This window comes from Vulpes lagopus, chromosome 11 (genome assembly GCF_018345385.1).
Source record: "Vulpes lagopus strain Blue_001 chromosome 11, ASM1834538v1, whole genome shotgun sequence".
NCBI classification, from domain to species: domain Eukaryota; kingdom Metazoa; phylum Chordata; class Mammalia; order Carnivora; family Canidae; genus Vulpes; species Vulpes lagopus.
The window spans coordinates 47,275,451-47,292,934 of record NC_054834.1 but is presented as its reverse complement, the minus strand read 5'-3'; the positions used below and the strand labels follow the sequence as shown (position 1 = coordinate 47,292,934).

At 52.2% G+C, this 17,484-nt stretch overlaps 1 long non-coding RNA gene across 2 annotated transcripts; it reads left to right on the top strand.

Annotated features, from left to right (window-relative positions):
* The first annotated feature begins 20 nt into the window (after positions 1–20).
* LOC121471844 lies at positions 21–15,556 on the top strand. 2 transcript variants are annotated; one of them, XR_005982718.1, is made up of 5 exons: positions 21–375; positions 488–607; positions 1,322–1,438; positions 8,980–9,142; positions 13,812–15,556. It is a non-coding gene; the product is annotated as an uncharacterized LOC121471844 (long non-coding RNA). The 2 variants fall into 2 exon arrangements; XR_005982717.1 differs by lacking the exons at positions 8,980–9,142; positions 13,812–15,556 and adding exons at positions 2,609–2,774; positions 3,689–3,741 and having other exon boundaries at positions 25–375.
* The last annotated feature ends 1,928 nt before the right edge of the window (positions 15,557–17,484 follow it).

Here is a 17,484-nt window from a genome sequence, read left to right as displayed (position 1 = left end):
CGGAGGGGCGGGGCGGGGCGGGCCGGGGCCGGGGGTGCGGGGGGCGGGGGCGGGGGCGGGGGTGGGGCCGGTCCCCGGGGAGGGAGCGGGAGGTCTCGGAGCGGGCTTTTAGCCGCGGCCGAGACGGGCAGCCCCCGCGTGGCTCCCCGGCGGCCCTGTCATTACCTAGGGCCGTGCGCCGCCCCCTCGCCGCCCGCCACCAAAACATTTAGGTAAAAGCTGCCCGGCCCCGCGGGGCACCGCCCCTCCCCGGAGCCAGTCCGCGACCGGGACCAGCACGTGCAGATCTGGCCGCCGGCCTGTCCCGGTCCGGGCTGAGCCGAGCCCCGCCCAGCGGGACCAGCCCGGGGAGGGAGCCGTCGCGTTCTCCCCCAGGTACTCCTCCCGCCGCTTGCTCTCCTCTGCAACAGAAGGAGCTTCCTTGCAGCTAACTCCGTCCCTCTCTCTGAAGTTAAAAGCCGAATTTCAGCTTTTTTGTCTCCTTAAGGGTGTGTGTCGGGAAGAGGGAGTGATGCGCTGCCAGTGAAACGCTCCTTTGTCAGCCGTTGAGCACAGTCCCAACAGATCGGTGTCTCCAGAATGCCTCTGACAAAGTGGAACAATGCAGGTGGGAGAAGGAGAACTGGAGGCCCAGGCTGCCCTTGGGATGGGGGAGGCCCAGCGGGGTCTTTTTTCCCTCAAGGGGCTTTATTTGGGTGGAGAGAAATCCAGTGTATGTGCATTCTTGACTTGAATACCACAACATCTCAGGAAGATGCCTTTGAAGGGGAGGACATCCTTGGGTCTGGACCTGGACTGGGCGCTGGGGCACTGGGACCCACCAGGCATGACATGAAGCAAGCCGCATCTGCATCCTAGGCTGCTGGAAGGAGTTGGGCAGGTCGTCTCTAAGGGCACCCGAGCTGGGAGGCCAAGAAGAAAGGGAAGTAGAGAAGGGAGACAGGAACATTGGAGCCCTGGTAGCTGTGCAGGAGAGAGCAAAGTTGAGAACTTTCTGAGTCACAAAACAAGTTTAACTTGAAAACTGTCTCAGCCCTCACTCCTGCAACAGGTGACCCTCTAGAGCCCCAATGGCTTTCCCAAGCCTTTGGCATACCCATTGTGTAGCCCACAGGTACGGTCCTGGGTCCCTGAGCAGGTGTCCCCTCTGCCCCAGAAAGGAGGGCAGGAGTCAGAAGGAATTCCAGGTCAACTGGAAAATTAGAGCGGGAGAGGGTAGATGATGGCATTTTCCAGGCTTGGGAGAGAGCACTGGGAGCAGGAGGGACCCTCCTGCCTCAGAGGAGTAGCAACCCTCCCTGCCCCCTTGACTTCTTGCCAGGAGCTGACATGCCTGATGCCTTGTGACCTGGGAAAGCAGGAGGAGGGGTCAGAGCCAGGAGCAGACAGCGAAGTATGAGCTCCTGGACCCTATTCAGCAGTCTGCTCACCTGAACAGGTAAGTGCAGGTGCCCCTTCTTCACCAAGCCAGGTGGAAGCCCTCTCCAGGGACTGCCTGCCCAGCACAGGGTGCTGCAGGGCTGTCTGCTATGAAGATGCTTCCTCCTTTCTCAACTGGTGTAGCCGTGTCATGGTAACAATAAGTAACTATGACTGATTGTGCCAGCCACTGCTCTACACGCTGTCCGTGTCTTAGCTCATTCCTTCCCTATGACAACTCAAGACACGGGTACAGTTTTGGATAAAGAAACTGAGGGGGGTGCATGGGTGGCTTAGTTGATTATGTATCTGCCTTCTGCCCATGTCATGATCCCAGGGTCCCGGGATGGAGCCCTACATCATCAGTCTGTGCTCAGCAGGGAGCCTGCTTCTCCCTCTCCCTCTCCCTCTGTGCTCTCTTTCTCTCTCAAATAAATAAAATCTTAAAAAAAAGAAAGAAAGAAAGAAAGAAAGAAACTGAGACAATCCCTTAGTCCAATGACTCCTCCCCACCCATGCATACCCTTAGTCTCTGGGTGCCAGAAACAAGGCAGAGGCTCACCAGTGACTTCAGAATCTTAGAGAAAGTCCTGACACCCTTACTACTTGTCACAATGCTGGTCCTTCTGCACAAGTAGTGGCTTCTGTAGACCTCAGTTCCCCATTAAGTCTACTAGAGGAAAACCACGGGATCCCTGGGTGGCTCAGCGGTTTAGCGCCTGCCTTCTGTCCAGGGCGTGATCCTGGAGTCCCAGGATCGAGTCCCGCATCAGGCTCCCTGCATGGAGCCTGCTTCTCCCTCTGCCTGTGTCTCTGCCTCTCTCTCTCTCTCTCTCTCTCTCTCTCTGTCTCTCATGAATAAATAAATAAACCTTTAAAAAAAATAGAGGAAAACCACTATGTCCCTTTCCTTCCTCTCTGCCCCCACTATAGACACACGTGTGCATGCACACACACACACACACACACACACACACACAGCCTGCTCCCTAGCCACTTCCCATTTATAGGAAATGGGGGATGACGTGAGGAGCAAGGCCATCCTTGGGGAACGGCTAATAGTCTGGCTGGATATTGGAGAAACCAAAGATGCTGGCAAAAGTGCATTAGTAGCTTCTGCTCCAGCCCCCACCTACAGCCCCTTCCCATTATCCCTGGGCTCAGAACAAGCATTATCCTCTTCCTACAGAGATAAGATACCCAACTGGGGCTGGTTAGCCTGGAGGAGGGCTCAGAAGGCAAGAAGGATCTGGCTCCCCTTTGATGTTCCCATCTCCTCCTGCCATCTCCACCATCCAATGACTGGTCCCTTAAGGGCCTCTTCGCTTCTTCCCCTGCCTGCCTCTGGATGAGGGGTGAGCGGTCTGTTTAAGCATAAAAGCCACCAGCAGGGCCACATCCAGGCTGTGAACTGGGAAGGGGGAGGGATGGGTCCCTTGGACATGGTAATTCCACTTACGAGATTTTTCTTGTGGCAAAATAATCAGAGATATATGTATCAGAAGTATGTATAAGGTGTTCATCTCATCATTCTTCACAAGGGTGAAAAACTAGAATATAACTTAACCGGCAGCATAATAGGCCATTGGCGAAGCAAATTGTGGCAAATCCCTGTAGTGGAACATTATCCCATCATTAATAATGGTGATAACATAGAAGAATTTCATTTTTATTTTTTTTAAGATTTTATTTAGGGGATCCCTGGGTGGCTCAGCAGTTCAGCGCCTGCCTTTGGCCCAGGGCGTGATCCTGGTGTCCTGGGATCGAGTCCTGCGTCGGGCTCCCTGCATGGAGCCTGCTTCTCCCTCTGCCTGTGTCTCTGCCTCTCTCTCTCTCTCTCTCTCTCATATGAACAAATAAATAAAATCTAAAAAAAAAGATTTTATTTATTCGAAAGAGAGAGAGTACTAGCAGGGGAAGGGGCAGGAGAGAGAGAAGCAGGCTCCCCGCTGAGCAGGAAGCCAGACAAGGTTTCAGGGCTCATCCCAGGACTCTGGGATCATGACCTGAGCCTAAGGCAGGTGCTTAACCTACTGAACCACCCAGGTGCCCTTAAAGATTTTATTTTTAGGTAATCTCCACATCCAACATGGGGCTCGAACTCACAATCCCGAAGCCAAGAGCCACATACTCTATCAACTGAGCCAGCCAGGTGTCCCCACATAGAAGAATTTTAATTGATGGGGAAATACTGATGATATATTACCAATGAACATATCGGACTACAAAATAGTACGCACAGTGGGATATACTTTTTTTTTAAAATTAGGTATATACAGGGATGCCTGGGTGGCTCAGCGGTTGAGTGACTGCCTTCAGCCCAGGATGTGATCCTGGGGTCCTGGAACTGAGTCCTGAATTGAGCTCCTCGCAGGGAGCCTGCGTCTCCATCTGCCTGTCTCTGCCTCTCTCTGTGTGTCTCTCATGAATAAATAAATAAAATCTTTTTTAAAAATTAGATATATACTAATGCAATGAGCATCTCGGATTGGATCTTGGGTTAGAAAAGAGACCTTAGTGGAAAAACTGGCAGAACCTGAATAAAATCTGCAGGTTAGGGGCGCCTGGGTGGCTCAGTTCTTTAAGCATCTGCCTTTAGCTCAGTCATGATCTCAGGGTCCTGGGATTGAGTCCTGCATCTCCTCAGAGATCCCTGCTCAGCAGGGAGCCTGCTTCTCCCTCTCCCTCTGCCTCCCTCTGCCTCTGCCTGCTGCTCCCCCTGCTTATGCTCTCTCTCTCTCTCTCTCTCTCTCTCTCTCTGTGTGTGTATGTGTGTCAAATAAATAAATAAAATATTTTTTAAAACATAAATTAAAAACCAAAAAGTGAATACTGGTTTTCTATCATTGGGAAGGGTGATTTTGATCTGGGGAATGCCCCATAGGGAAACTTCTGTATCTCCAAGTTACCTATATGGATCCGGCATTGCTTTTGTAAATAGAAACACTGAATAAACATCATTTTTTAAAAGGAAAAGAATAAAATAAGATGAAGGAAGGAGAAAGAAGGAGGGATGAGAAACCACCAGGGTCCTAAACAGGAAAACCAGCCCCAGGGCCTCCTTACCTGAGAGAGAGGTTTGGGTGAAGAAATGAGATGGAGCAGAATTTGAGAAAAATGAAGAAAGAACTGGAGGGATTTTACCCACACACCTGGGCTGTAGTTCCACCACAAACAAAAATTTTGTGGGCACAAATTGAACCCACCGAAAAAAGAAGTGGACAACCACATCTTCCCTCTCAGACCTCAAGCTTGGGAATAACATCAGCTTCTAGTTCCTGAGGTCACTCATGCTCCCCTGAGACTGCCATTGCTAGAAGGTGGAGCCTTGTAATTCCTGGCAAATGCAGCCCCCCATTACACAACAGGGGACGGTCCACTTTGAGAGGCGCCCCACACAAGGAAGGTTTTAAAACCACCACCAAACTTCAAGGGTTTCCTTCAGGAAACTCCCTCTGAACTTGAAAACCAGAAACCCTTCCAAGAAAAGAACTTTCCCCTGGTTTTAAACTTCCTTCTGAGTTCTCCCTCCAGCCTACTTGGGCCCCTTGGGGAACCAGGGGAGAAACCAAAACTGCCTTCAAAGCAGAGAGATCCAGCTGAGCTGGGAGTGCAGAGGTGGAGTAATGTGGAACCCCTCAAGGTGCCTTGCCAAGGTGTTGGCTTTTCTGTAGACTTCAGCAAAGTCAGTGTCAAAGAAAAAGGAAGGGCCGACCTAGAGCAAGGAAGGAGTCACAGGAGCCAGATCACAGACAAGTTGACTGAAGGAGCAGGTTCCAAGCAGCTTTAAGCAGGTTAAGTGTGGTGGGGACATTGCAGGGCTTTCAGGTACAAGGTAAGGGGTGAGCCTGGGTAAGCACAGTAGCCCGCCCCAGCTCTGAGAGCCAGTGAAACCCATCCACTCTCCTCTCAAAGGCCAGACCTGAGTCCCTTAGCCTCCTCTTATTTTAGAGGCATCAGCAGAGTATTGGAGTCAAGAAGCCTAGAACTAGAGCAGGGAAGGCTCAGTTTGAGAAAACCCAACAGGCTGGTCAGGACGGGGTTTGGGTGGGGGTTAGAGGCCCGATGGGACTCCTCCGGAGCAGTGAGGCAGAGGTAAGAAAGGTAATGCTGTCTCCTTCCCCAGACGAGTTTCAGGAGTGAACCAGACAATTTCCCTGTAGGGGCCTAACTGGGAAAGAGACTTGTTACCTGGGCTGGGTTCTAAAACGCCCGGAGCAACGAGGTGATTAGGTCGCTGTGAATGCCAGGGATTCTAGTCTGGGAGCTCAGACCGCCTGAGGTGCCAACTACCAGGTGGGGTTGGAGAAGAGGAGGGACAACCCGCAGGACCCTGGCTCCTGGGCTCCCGCCCACCCTGAGCTCTCCCACCAGCTGCTCTCTGAGAGGTTGAATACGAGGTCTCTGAGAGGTTGCATATGAGGTCAGCGGAAGCGTGGGCTCTCCAAGACCCCTCACCAGGTATCCAGTCACTCATCTCTCATTCAACAAGCATTTATTAAATAACAGTTACAAGTCAGGCTTTGTGCTAGGATGTAAAAATTTGTGGCTTTTAAAAAAAGTTATTTTTTTAAAATAATTTTATTTATTTATTTATTTATTTATTTATTTATTTATTTATTTGAGAGAGAGAGAGAGAACGTGAGCAGGGGAAGGAGCAGAGGGAAAAGGAGAGGAGACTCCAGGATCATGACCTGAGCCAAAGGCAGATGCTTAACTGACTGAACCACCCAGGCACCCCTTTAATTTAATTTAATTATTTTTTAATTTTTATTATTTTTAAAGATGTTATTTATTTATTCATGAGAGGCACAGAGAGAGAGGTAGAGACATAGGCAGAGGGAGAAGCAGGCTCCCTGTGGGGAGCCCAAGTGGGACTCAATCCCAGGACTCCAGGATCATGACCTGATCCAAAGGCAGATGCTCAACCAGTGAGCCACCCGGGCATCCCCCTTTAATTTTATTTTTCATTAATTAATTAATTAACAGAAAGAACACAAGCAGGGGGAGCCAAAGAGGGAGAAGCAGACTCCCCGCTGAGCAGGGAGGCTGGGGGATCTTGAGCCCAAGGCAGATGCTTAACCAACTGAGCCACCCAGCGCCCCAAGGATGTAGTAACTTGATGCCTGCAAAGCAAGTCACTTAACCTGGGAGTCTCAATTTTTATGCAGAAAGCTCAAAGCTCCTTGGTAAGAATGCAGGCTGTTGCCTAAGTAAGAGAGAATCTCAGTGCCACTTGTTCATCCTGCCTTACGTGCAGCATCCTACCCCTGATGCCCTGCTAGGGTGGGAAAGAACAGATGAGGCTAGCTCTCTGCCCTCGTACACGGTACAGTCTTCTAGGGAAAAGAGAAAATGCTGCAAAGATGTGATTCGGCGACCTATGAGCAAAGCACAAGAACCTCCAGCTTACACACCAACTCCAGGGGTCAAAATGATCCTAGAGTTCAGTGAGCTAAATCCAGGGAAGCCAGGCAGAGCTGACAAGTTCTGAGCTGGGGTTTTGGGGCCAGCATGCTGGTGACAGGGAATGATAATTACTTGGTTCTGTGCTATACTTAACAGCTTACAAAGCACTTTAACAGACATGGGGTTTGATTCTCACAGGTACCTCCAAGGTAAGCTGGTGCCTACTTCCTTTTACAGATGGAGAAACTGAGGTCAAGTAACTCGCCCGAGGTGGCAGAGCAGAAGCAAGTGAGAGCGCGAGGCCTGGCATTTGGGGGTGCTTAGGGCCCTGACTCCCCACTTGGCGGCAGAAGCCAGGGATCGGCTCTGGCCTATGGCTCTGCAGCTCTGCTCAGGTGGTATGTTAGTGCAGGAGCTCCACAGGCCCGGGCAGAGCCCAGACCGGGAGGCCAAGGAGCTCAAAGGGGATTTGGTTGCCGCCTGTGACTCCAGCTCAGAGTGGGGAAAACAGAGAGGTCAAGCAAGGGGCAGTAGGGTGCAGGGGAAGGAGCTCCAGGGAAGGCCTCGTTCCCTTCTCCCTTGGGGCTGACTCTCTGGACTGCAAGGTGAGAATACAAGGAAGACAGCTCAGCCATACCCACCATCAAGGGCTCTAACACAGAGGCGAGGAGGGCCAAATGAGGGGAAACCCTAGAACTGCAGCAAGAGGGGAGGTCAGACTAGAGGAGGGACTTCCTAGGCATCTGAGGTAAGGTGTGAAGTCCTAACGTCCTTCCCTAAAGGTCCCCTCAAGCTGAATCCAGAGCAATATAGCGAAGGGATGAGGGATGAGTGAGGTAACCCGAGGCAGGCCCCATACTGGAGATCTGGTGGGGAGGAATCCTGTGGCCTGGGCAGCTTTGCCTCTTGGAGGAATGACCTGACTGTCCCAGGAGTTGTGGGGAATAGGCTTGGGCTGGAGTGACTTTTGGCAGGATTTCCTACTGTACCTGGATCTGTGTGCGTGTCTGCGGGGTGAGGGGAGCTGATACTAATTTAAGTGGCTATAAAGCCATTCTCACGGTCCTGATGCAATGCTCAAGATAATAAGCAACTGAGTAATTAATAACTAGATTGTGAACTAACCTCTTGCCTCAGGGTATGGTGCCACTTTTGCACAATCCATCCCCAGGCCTACGGGAAAGAGAGGCACAGGCCTGAGCCTAGTTCTGGGCAGGGCCACCAGTCCCCAGACTCTGGAGCCCCAGGAAACAGAAGGAATTGGTAGGAAGGGCCTTCTGCTGGGCTCTAAGTCCAGAAAAGGTATTGAGAACAAGCCATAGAATCTATATTCTAGATTTTATTTGATTTTTCTTTCCTTCCTTTCTTTTCTTAGCAGGCTCCATGCCCAACATGGGGCTTGAACTCACGGTCCCGAGACCAAGAGTCACATGCTCCACTGAGTGAGCCAGCCAGGCGCCCTTAGTTTTTCTTTCCTCTAATTAATTTCAGAGTCCCTCCCAGGGCTGCCATGTACAGTGGTACCTGTTGTACACTCCCCAGGCACAAGGAGGCAAAGCTCATGGCTGCATCACCCTTCCCCTATGTTGCATGAAAGTGCTGTATGGGCTGGCAGTAGCCCTGGCATCTTCAGTGGACCAGGCTCCGTGCCAGGCTCTGAGGAATACTTCTCACCCCTCCTCCGCTTCAGGTCACTCCTGTCCTCCTTCTCGTATTTTTAATCTCACACCCATACCCAGCATAGGCTCTCTAGAGGCTCTCTAGGTGGGTACAAAGATCATGGACTCTGGAGTTAGACAGACTTGGGCTTGCTGGCTAACTGTGCCCTCACTAGCGGTAAACCTGGGGCAAATGATTTAACCTTGCTGAGCCGAGGTTGCCCCTTGCAAAATGGGGATGGTAGTGCCCATCCCACAGGGGTGGGTGAGAACTACAGAGCTCTTAGCTTAGTGCCTGACACAGAGCAGTAAATAATCACTGCCCTGGTCTCCTTCCCCACCCCCATCCCCTGCCTCCTGCCCCCATCTCAGGGCCACTGCCAGGTTCTGTACCCCCCGCCTTGCCAGTCTGTGTGTCTGTCCCTGTTCCCTATTCCATGAAAATAGGAGTCCCTTGCATGTAACTGTCACTGTTTTCAAAACCCTTGCACAGACTCCTCCCATGTGCTCCTGACCTTTCTCAGTACCAGACAGCAAGTGTATCCATTCTGCATTTATGGGATGAGGACATTGCACGTGAAGGGGTGACTTACCAAGGCTAATGTGGCTACAGAGTAGCAGAGCTGGACTAGAACCCACAGCCTACCCAATTTGTGGTAAGCTCCCCAGGGGTCATGTGGGGGTTTCTAGAAATTCACCAACACCTTCCAAGAATAAAAAGAGGGGAGTGGCAGGTGCCACCTGAAATCCACTCTTCCAAAACCTCTCTTCCTCCCTCCCAGCCTAGAGCAGGTAAGAGCAGAAGAGGGCCAGGGACCAGAGGAGCTGTTACTCTAGCCTGGGCAGGAAGCAGACGGCTATCTCCAGCTAACTGCCAGGGCTGGCACCGGAAGGCCGGGCCCTATCAGAGATGCTGAGATCAGACCACACGCAGGGGGCTGCCTGGATGTGAGCCGTTGATAGCATCCCCAGGGCCCCCCAGCTCTGGGACAGCCTTCCCTCCCGTCACTCACATCTCCTAGATTGTATAGTGTCTGAGCCCCCAGCCCTCCTCCTCCTCTGCTCCGGGACATGCTGTGCCTTGGTTATTTCTATGTCTCTCGGCCACTTTGGGCCTGTAGGCTGACTCTGTCCATGTAAGGGGTAGACACAAAGATGGTAGCTCACTTCCATGAATGTTCCCCCCCGGGCTTTATGGTTTTTGTGCTCAGTGCGTCCTTTGGCCCTCACAATGACCTTGGGAGACAGGTATTATTAAAAGAGGGTATTGGGGATCCCTGGGTGGCTCGGTGGTTTATTGCCTGCCTTCAGCCCAGGGCATGATTTTGGAGTCCCGGGGTCGAGTCCCATGTCGGGCTCCCTGCATAGAGCCTGCTTCTCCCTCTGCCTGTGTCTCTGCTTCTCTCTGTGTGTCTCTCATGAATAAATAAATAAAATATTTTTTTTAAAAAGAGGGTATTATGAACTTGGAGAGGTAGCAGGTGACTCGCTAGGGCTACACAGTTGGAGCCTGGCCCCAGCCCCTAGCCCTCTGACCACGTCTACTTCTAAGGAAGGCCATTTAAGGGGGTGGAAGGCGCTGGGACCGGAGCAAGGGGAGGCAGGATACGTGCTCCGGCTCCGGCTCTGGCTCTGGCTCTGGCTCTACTCCCAGAGAAGTCTTGGTAGGATGGGCCTTTTCTTCCTTAGAGGGCACAGGGCAGTGGGCAGGGGCTCCACGCAGCCTTCCAGACTTCCCAGAGAGATGGAGGGGCACTGGGAAGAGGACGAGGCAGCGATGCAGGGCAGCAGCCCGCTTCTGCCCCGCGCCCTTGCCCGCCTTTGCCCGCCCTCTGCTGCCTGCCCACCCCAGCACCCAGCTGCTTCAGGGCCTGAGCCTGTGCATTTGCATTTTGATTCTTCCCCTTCCCCCTGCAGCCTGGGGAACTCACACCCCACCCCCAGGGCCACACAGCTCCTCCTGCACCGGAGGGAGAGCCTCCCAAGGTGATTATAAGCTCCCTGGAGAAAGAGACCTGTCATTAGGGGCAGACTTGCCACTTCCTAGAAGCAGCTAGCTCTCCTGTTTTTGTTCTAAGAATCTACGGGGCTCTCGCAGACCACGGAGCCTGCTATATGGACCAGGACCAGCTTCCCAGGAGAAAGGGTGCCGAGGGCTCCTCGCTTTTGTCTTTGACAGTTTGCTGTGCCTGAGGTCAAGCTACTGCAACCACCCTACCTCCCACCTTCCAGGAAAAAGCTAAGGGGAGGGGAGGTTAGCTGAGCTGCAACAGGGTGGGGGGGCTCCTGTGGGGCACTGCTCTGGGGCCTCTCCCCTCAAAGGCTTAGCAGGTGTGCAGCTCCCCTCCGTTTCTCTGGCCAGGGGTGAAGCAGGCCTTCCTGAAGCATGCAGGCAGAGGACCCTGAAAGAAGAGTGGTCCCCAGAGGCCATGCTGTCCTCCTGACTGCCAAACAGCCTCTTAGACAAGCCCTTTCACTTTTTACCATCAGCCGAGGGTCCACGCGCTTTTTCTGTAAAAGGCCAAATAATAAATCTTCTGGGGACCACACTACCGAACTCTGCCCTTGCTAGCACGAAAGCAGCCACAGACGGCTCACACACGAGTGGGCATGTCTCTGTTCTAGTACAACTTTATTTATGGACACTGAAATTTGAATTTCATGCAATTTTCATATGTCATGGAATAATCTATTTTTTTCAACCATGTAAAAATGCTTCATCACTCATGGGCCATACAAAACCCAGAGGTGGTCTGGATGTGGCCCACAGATGGTGGTTTTCTGTTTGTTGCATTAGAGTTGCCTTGTGTGTCACCCTCCTTAAATAAAAAGGATGATAAAGTTGATGAAAGGAGTGGAGAATAGATTAGTGTGCACCAGCACCTAGGGGCTATTTTACTGCCTTTGGATAACCATGTGGATTTATTTTTAAACCAGTGCTTATTCCATATCTATTTTGTGCTTTCATGTGATTTTCTCATCCTCACGGCAGCTCTTCTGTTTAACATCCGAGGAAAATTAAATGCAAAGAGATAAAGAGACTTGTTTGGGAATGTGCAGTTAATATACAGTGTTCTGGCTTTTTCCAATGCAACTGGTGACAGGTGACACACGGGTGACAGGACAGGCAACGTCCTCATGTCTTAGAGTGTACATTCTAGCAGGGGAAATACACAGATTCAAAGCTAAATAATTTCAGATGGCTATGAAGGAAGGAAAACAAAATAATGAGTTAGAGGGCCAGTGGGGAGGTTTCGGGGGCAGAGATCAAGAAAGAAAGGACCCAGGGATCCCTGGGTGGCTCAGCGGTTGGGCGCCTGCCTTCGGCCCAGGGCGTGATTCTGGAGTCCTGGGATGGAGTCCCACATCGGGCTCCCTGAGTGGAGCCTGCTTCTCCCTCTGTCTGTCTCTCTGTCTCTCTCTCTCTGTGTCTCTCATGAATAATAATAATTAAAAAAAAGTTGCCTTTCAAAAAAAAAAAAGAAAGAAAGAAAGAGAAAGAAGAAAGAAAAAAAAGAAGAAAGAAGAAAGAAAGAAAGAAAGAAAGAAAAAGAAAGAAAGAAAGAAAGGACCTTTTGAGGAGGTGACATTTGGCTAGATCCTGAAAACTGAGGAGGAGCTCACCCCAGGAAGATCTGAGAGGAAAGCACTAGAAAAATGGAACAGTAAGTGCAAAAGCCCTGCTGCAGGCAAGTGCCAGGAATGGAAAGAAAGCCAGAGCAAGAGAAGGAGGCAGAGATGGGGTGGGGAAATGAGCAGAAACCAGATGATAAGAATTTGACTTTTGTATAGCAGGAAGACACTACAAAGAGTCAAGCAGAGGAGTGACATGATCTAATTTATGTTTTTAAAGATCACTCTGGAGGTATGGGTTTGCCAAGAAGTATTAATAAATCCAGTGAAAGAAGAAGTTTAAAACAAAACAAGATGCTTTCTGTGACCACTGGAGTAGCATGGAGGGCCTAAATGGGATGGGGGATACACCCAAGGAAAGCTCTGTCTGTACCCTCTCCTGTCTCCCCTATGACCACTGTCTCCCACCACACACACTTGAGGAGACCAGCCCTCTGAAACCCAAAGGGAGACAGGAGAGAGCACTAGCAGAGAGGGCAGGGTGAAGGAGGCATTTGGGAAAACAGTGTTCTCTTGTCCCCTGCCACCCTAGAGACTGGCTTCAAAGGCCAAGAGCTCTTCTCAGCCATGCCACTGAGGTACCAGAGGCAGGACAGGTAGATAAGGACAAGAAACAGGGTGTCAAGAGTCTGCAATCTCCTTCTCTTCCAGAGGAGAGACCCAAATGGAGCTAATCCCAGTTCAAAAGCAACAAGAATGGGAACAAGTAAGAAGGGTAGTGTTTCTTCCTTGCCAGTGGCCAAGGGCTAGGGACAGTCCCATGATGGGATCAAAAGGTTAAGCATCTTTGTCAGATCAAAGGCTCTTGGTTGGGAGGAGGGCCATGCAGGGGCAAGCAGTTTCTGGAAGGCTATGGAGGCATCAAGTACTTTGGCTGCTTTGCGGTTTGGAATTGGAAAGGAGGGGTGGGTTGGTGGACGGTTCACTTGCACTTGGCAGGGAAAGGCTCTTCCCCAGCACAACCCTGTTGCTGTTCCACAGAAGGGCAACCACTGTCCATCTCAGGCCCCAGTGTAGTAAGGAGAAGCACACCTCATAAGCAGAAACAAGCAACATGGCATGTCAAGCCAACTGGTGGTGGAACGGGTGACTGCTTGGGGCAGAGCCCCGTTGGCCGGGTCCTGCTCTGCATTGAGGCAATGCCAGGGCCACAGAAGCAGAGACAGGCGGCCTGCATCTAATCCAGGGCACTGCTGAATCCAAGTGCCCCACCTTTGCTCAACACCCCACCCCCCTTCTGTCACTCTTGTGCCTCTGTGGGCTTCCTTTACACCAGATTTCTGAAGTCTTTCCTGATTAGCCCAGCTTCGATGTCTGTTGCCCCTACTTCCCCTTTGGGAGGGGAGAGAGGAAGGAAACTGACCTTTATTCGGGAGGGTCACTTGGAGTCAAGAACTCTGTATATACTATTTTATTCATTTCTTTTTTTAATGTTTTTTTTTTAAGATTTATTTATTTACTTATGATAGAGAGAGAGAGAGAGAGAGAGAGAGAGAGAGAGAGAGAGAGAGAAAGGCAGAGACACAGGCAGAGGGAGAAGCAGGCTCCATGCGGGGAGCTCGACATGGGATTCGATCCTGGGACTCCAGGATTGCACCCTGGGCCAAAGGCAGGCACCAAACCACTGAGCCACCCAGGGATCCCCTGTTTTATTCACTTCTTATGAGAAAAATATTTATGTTTCTTTTGCAGATTAGGAAGTGGAGTCTCAGAGAAGTTAAGTACCTTGGCCAGACCACACAGAAAATGTGGTGCTGGCAGGGTTCGAATCGGGTCTGCTTCCAAAGCCCCCTTCTCTTCACCCTTAGTGCTGCCTGGGCATCTCTGTGACTTCCCTGTGAATCGGTGCACCCTGTCATATGCTCTTTGTCACCTGGTCTCATTCTCTCCCCCTGTCAATGGAGCCCTACCTTGTGTTTCCCTCCTGTCATCCCAACAGCTCGATGCTAATGACGACCGTTCATCTTCTGATCAGTCCTTTCTGCAGAGGTGCTCTGACTGTTGGCTGGTTGTTGGAGGTCACCATTATCATGCCCGATCATTCTGGTGTTCTTCTCCATACCTGGAGAGAAGTGTGGTTTGCCCTCAGTCCTTACCAAGGAACACTGACTGAGGATCCACCATGTGCCCACACGATGCTGTCGCTTGATAGAAAACCACTCGATGTTCACATAAAAGCTGGACGTTCGTGTCCAAAGCAGCCTTATCTGTAACAGCCCCCAAACTGGAAGCAACGTAAATGTCCTTCGACAGGTGAATGGCTGAGCAAATCCTGGGATTAACACACCGCAGATTACGACTCAGCACTAGGAAAGAATGAACTATTGACACACGCCACAGCTGGAGCGGAACTTCAGGGATTTTGTGCCCAGAGTAGGCCAAGCCCACAAGTTATCTGCTATATGATTCCTTTCATATGACATCTTCGGGATAAAACTTTAGAAATGGAACACAGCAGAGTGGTTGCCAAGGATCAGGGATGGGCAGTGGGGAACGGGGTGACAGGACCACATGAGGGATCCTGTTCCCTGTGGTGTGGTAGTTGTTTGGAATCTGGATTGCGATGGCTTGGGTGTATGTAGGCAACACAACTGTAGGAAACTAAGCCCGCACACACACACATACGCACATGCACTTGCACACACATGCCAGCGGGTAAGTGAAATGGGCCATCTGCACAGGGTTGGTGGACTGTATCCCGAGTCAACATGCTAGGTAATGACATGACACTAAGTTTTGCTAGAAGTTACCATTTAGCAAAGTGTATAAGTAATCTCTCTGTATTATTTCTTTTAACCGCATGTGAATTTACAATGATCTCAATTAAAAAAAAAAAAAGATTTGAGAGATTTCCTGCCCTCGAGGGCCTCAAGGTCTCTGCTGGGTCCCCTGTTCCTTTTCTCTGCCTCTGTCCAGCTTAGCCCGAACGTGGTTGAGAAGGAACAAACAGTGGCCTGATTGCTCCCAAGCTCCCGGATTTTGCATTTTGGTAACAGAGAATTGGGAGGGGGAGAGGCACCTAGAACCTGGGGGGTAGCCCTGACATCAGAAGAGGCCAGGGAATGGTCTCCAGCCCCGGACCCCCAGGCTCCCCAAGCTCCCCAGGCTCCCCAGTGGAGGATTGCAGAGAGGGCTGAGCAGTGGCGAGGGCTGCCCATCCCTGTCCCCTGCCCCCTCCCTCTCTCCGGAGGAGCCGGGGCGGGGAGGAAAGGTGCCCAGAACCCTCACATCCTGGAACAGGCTTCGTGAGTAACCTTTCTGGGGAAGCAGTAGCCCAGCTGCTTCCTGCTCCCCTGGCTGCTCCCTCTGAGGCCCCCTCACCTACGGTCCCACGTGGCACAGTGTTTCTACCACTGCCTCCCAGGGACTAGGCCGCAGAGGGAGGCCCCGGGGGAGGAAGATCCTGCAGTCCTGGCCCGGGCCCTCCGCCAACCTCCCCTGCCTCCCCCGCCCTTACCGCCCCCCCCCCCCCCCAGCCAAGCTGGAAGCAGCCAGCCATCTCCAGCAGCTGGACACAGCAGGGGTGGGCCAGCCACACTCCCTCTCACTCCTCAGCAGCAGCTGAGGGGCCAGGGATAAACAACTCCCTTCCTCAGGGACTCTCCGACCCACGGCCACCACCTAATCTCATCCCCTGCTTGGCTCTCCCACGAGGAGCCCTGTCACAGCCATGCCCAGTGGCAGGTTGGGACAGAGGCCTCTGTGGGCCCGGGGATAGGATCCTGCATGGAGCCCCGGGGCCAGCACCCCTGGGCATGGCAGGGGTGGGCAGGGGGGAGGCTCGGAGGACCGGGCAGCTGCTTCCTTCTTGTCCCTCCCATGACACCCATGACGACAGGGCACCAGGGCCTGGGCGTTCCCAGCCCAGCTGAGAAACTGCTTCCTTTCGCAAAGAGGCATGTAGTTAGCCTGGGGGGATGGAGGACCCTGGAGATGCGGGCATCCCAGCATCCGTTGGCTACCAGAGTAGAGGGAGGGGTGGCAGAGAGGTGAGAAGCCCCCCTTCCAGCCTCCTGCCCTCCAAAACACACAAACACTGGGTCTCCTGCTGCTTCTCTCTGGGACACTTGCCAGGGCCACATTCGAGAAACACCGGGTGCCTTAGAACACCTCTGCCATTGCAGGGGTGGAGGGAGGCAGCCAGAGGCAGAACGCACCCCCCCTCCCCTGAGAGTGGGACTAGTCTCCCTCTTCCACCTTAAAGGTTCACTCTCTACTCACATCAGCCCCCCCAGGCCCCCGTGGGTATGTACAAGGCTGGCACTTGGAGCCTGTCCACCTGGGTGTGGATGTCAGTTCCAGGCTTCCCCACCACCCAGCACTCCCTCCTCTATGGGACCTACTGCAGATGAGGGGCTGAGAGATGCAGGGCTGAGGGGGCCTCACACCACTCCCAGCCCCATTAGTGTGGTCCTGGCTCCTATGCGGAACTCCCATGTGAACCGTTTCATGGAGGGAATTGGGTACCTCTGGTGTTCACCCCTATCCCCCCAACCACCACCACCTTATCACGGGGACCTGACCACCTGGGAGAATGCTGTTCCGAGGCCGACCTGGCCTATGCCCTTCCCAAATGTTCGGGCATTCCAACACAGCCCCTGTCTGGCTCCATCCACAAATACCAAAATGTACATGAAAAGCCTGTTGTTTGCCAGCTACTTTGTAGGACAAATACAAATAAACAGATAGAGCCTGAAGCAAGGCATTGAGGAGACACAGAGGATGAGGCACCAGGAACGGCTGGGACAAGTAGGCTGGTTGGTTCCCAGCCCTTCCTCTCATCCCCTTGTTCACGCAGATTGCACCATCATCCCACCCTCCAGAGAAAACACAGAGAAATGTAACTTCTCTCGGCCACAAGAATGAAGGCTTTATAGTTCCTGGCTGGGGCTGCTCTGGCTTCTGCTACCGAAGCATTACTAACTTGTCATTCCCCCTGGGGTGGAAATACTACAGGGAGGCCTCCTAAGGCGGTTTCACTTAGGATCCTCACTCCAACTCCAACTGACAGAGAGCAGTCCGAGACATAGACCAGGGAGGCGAAGTGTCTTGCCAAACAAGGGCCCAGCTGGTTCGTTAGTGGAGGACGAGAATTCAAGCCCAGGGCCCTGATTTTCCATGTGTCTCTCTTTTTATCTGCTCCCTGATGCTTCTACTAGAGGCTGGATATTCTGGAAAGCCAGTGAAGGGAACCAAAATACAATTGATCAGCATTGACCTTAGTTAATAAAAAGGTTGCAAAGTGTCGTTGGGCTATGGGGATCTGAGGTACATGGTTCAAGCATGTTGAGATGTCCGTTCCTTCCTCTGTAAATTAGGGATAGTGGTATTACCTTAGTGGACTGTCCCAAGGACTCAAGGAGAG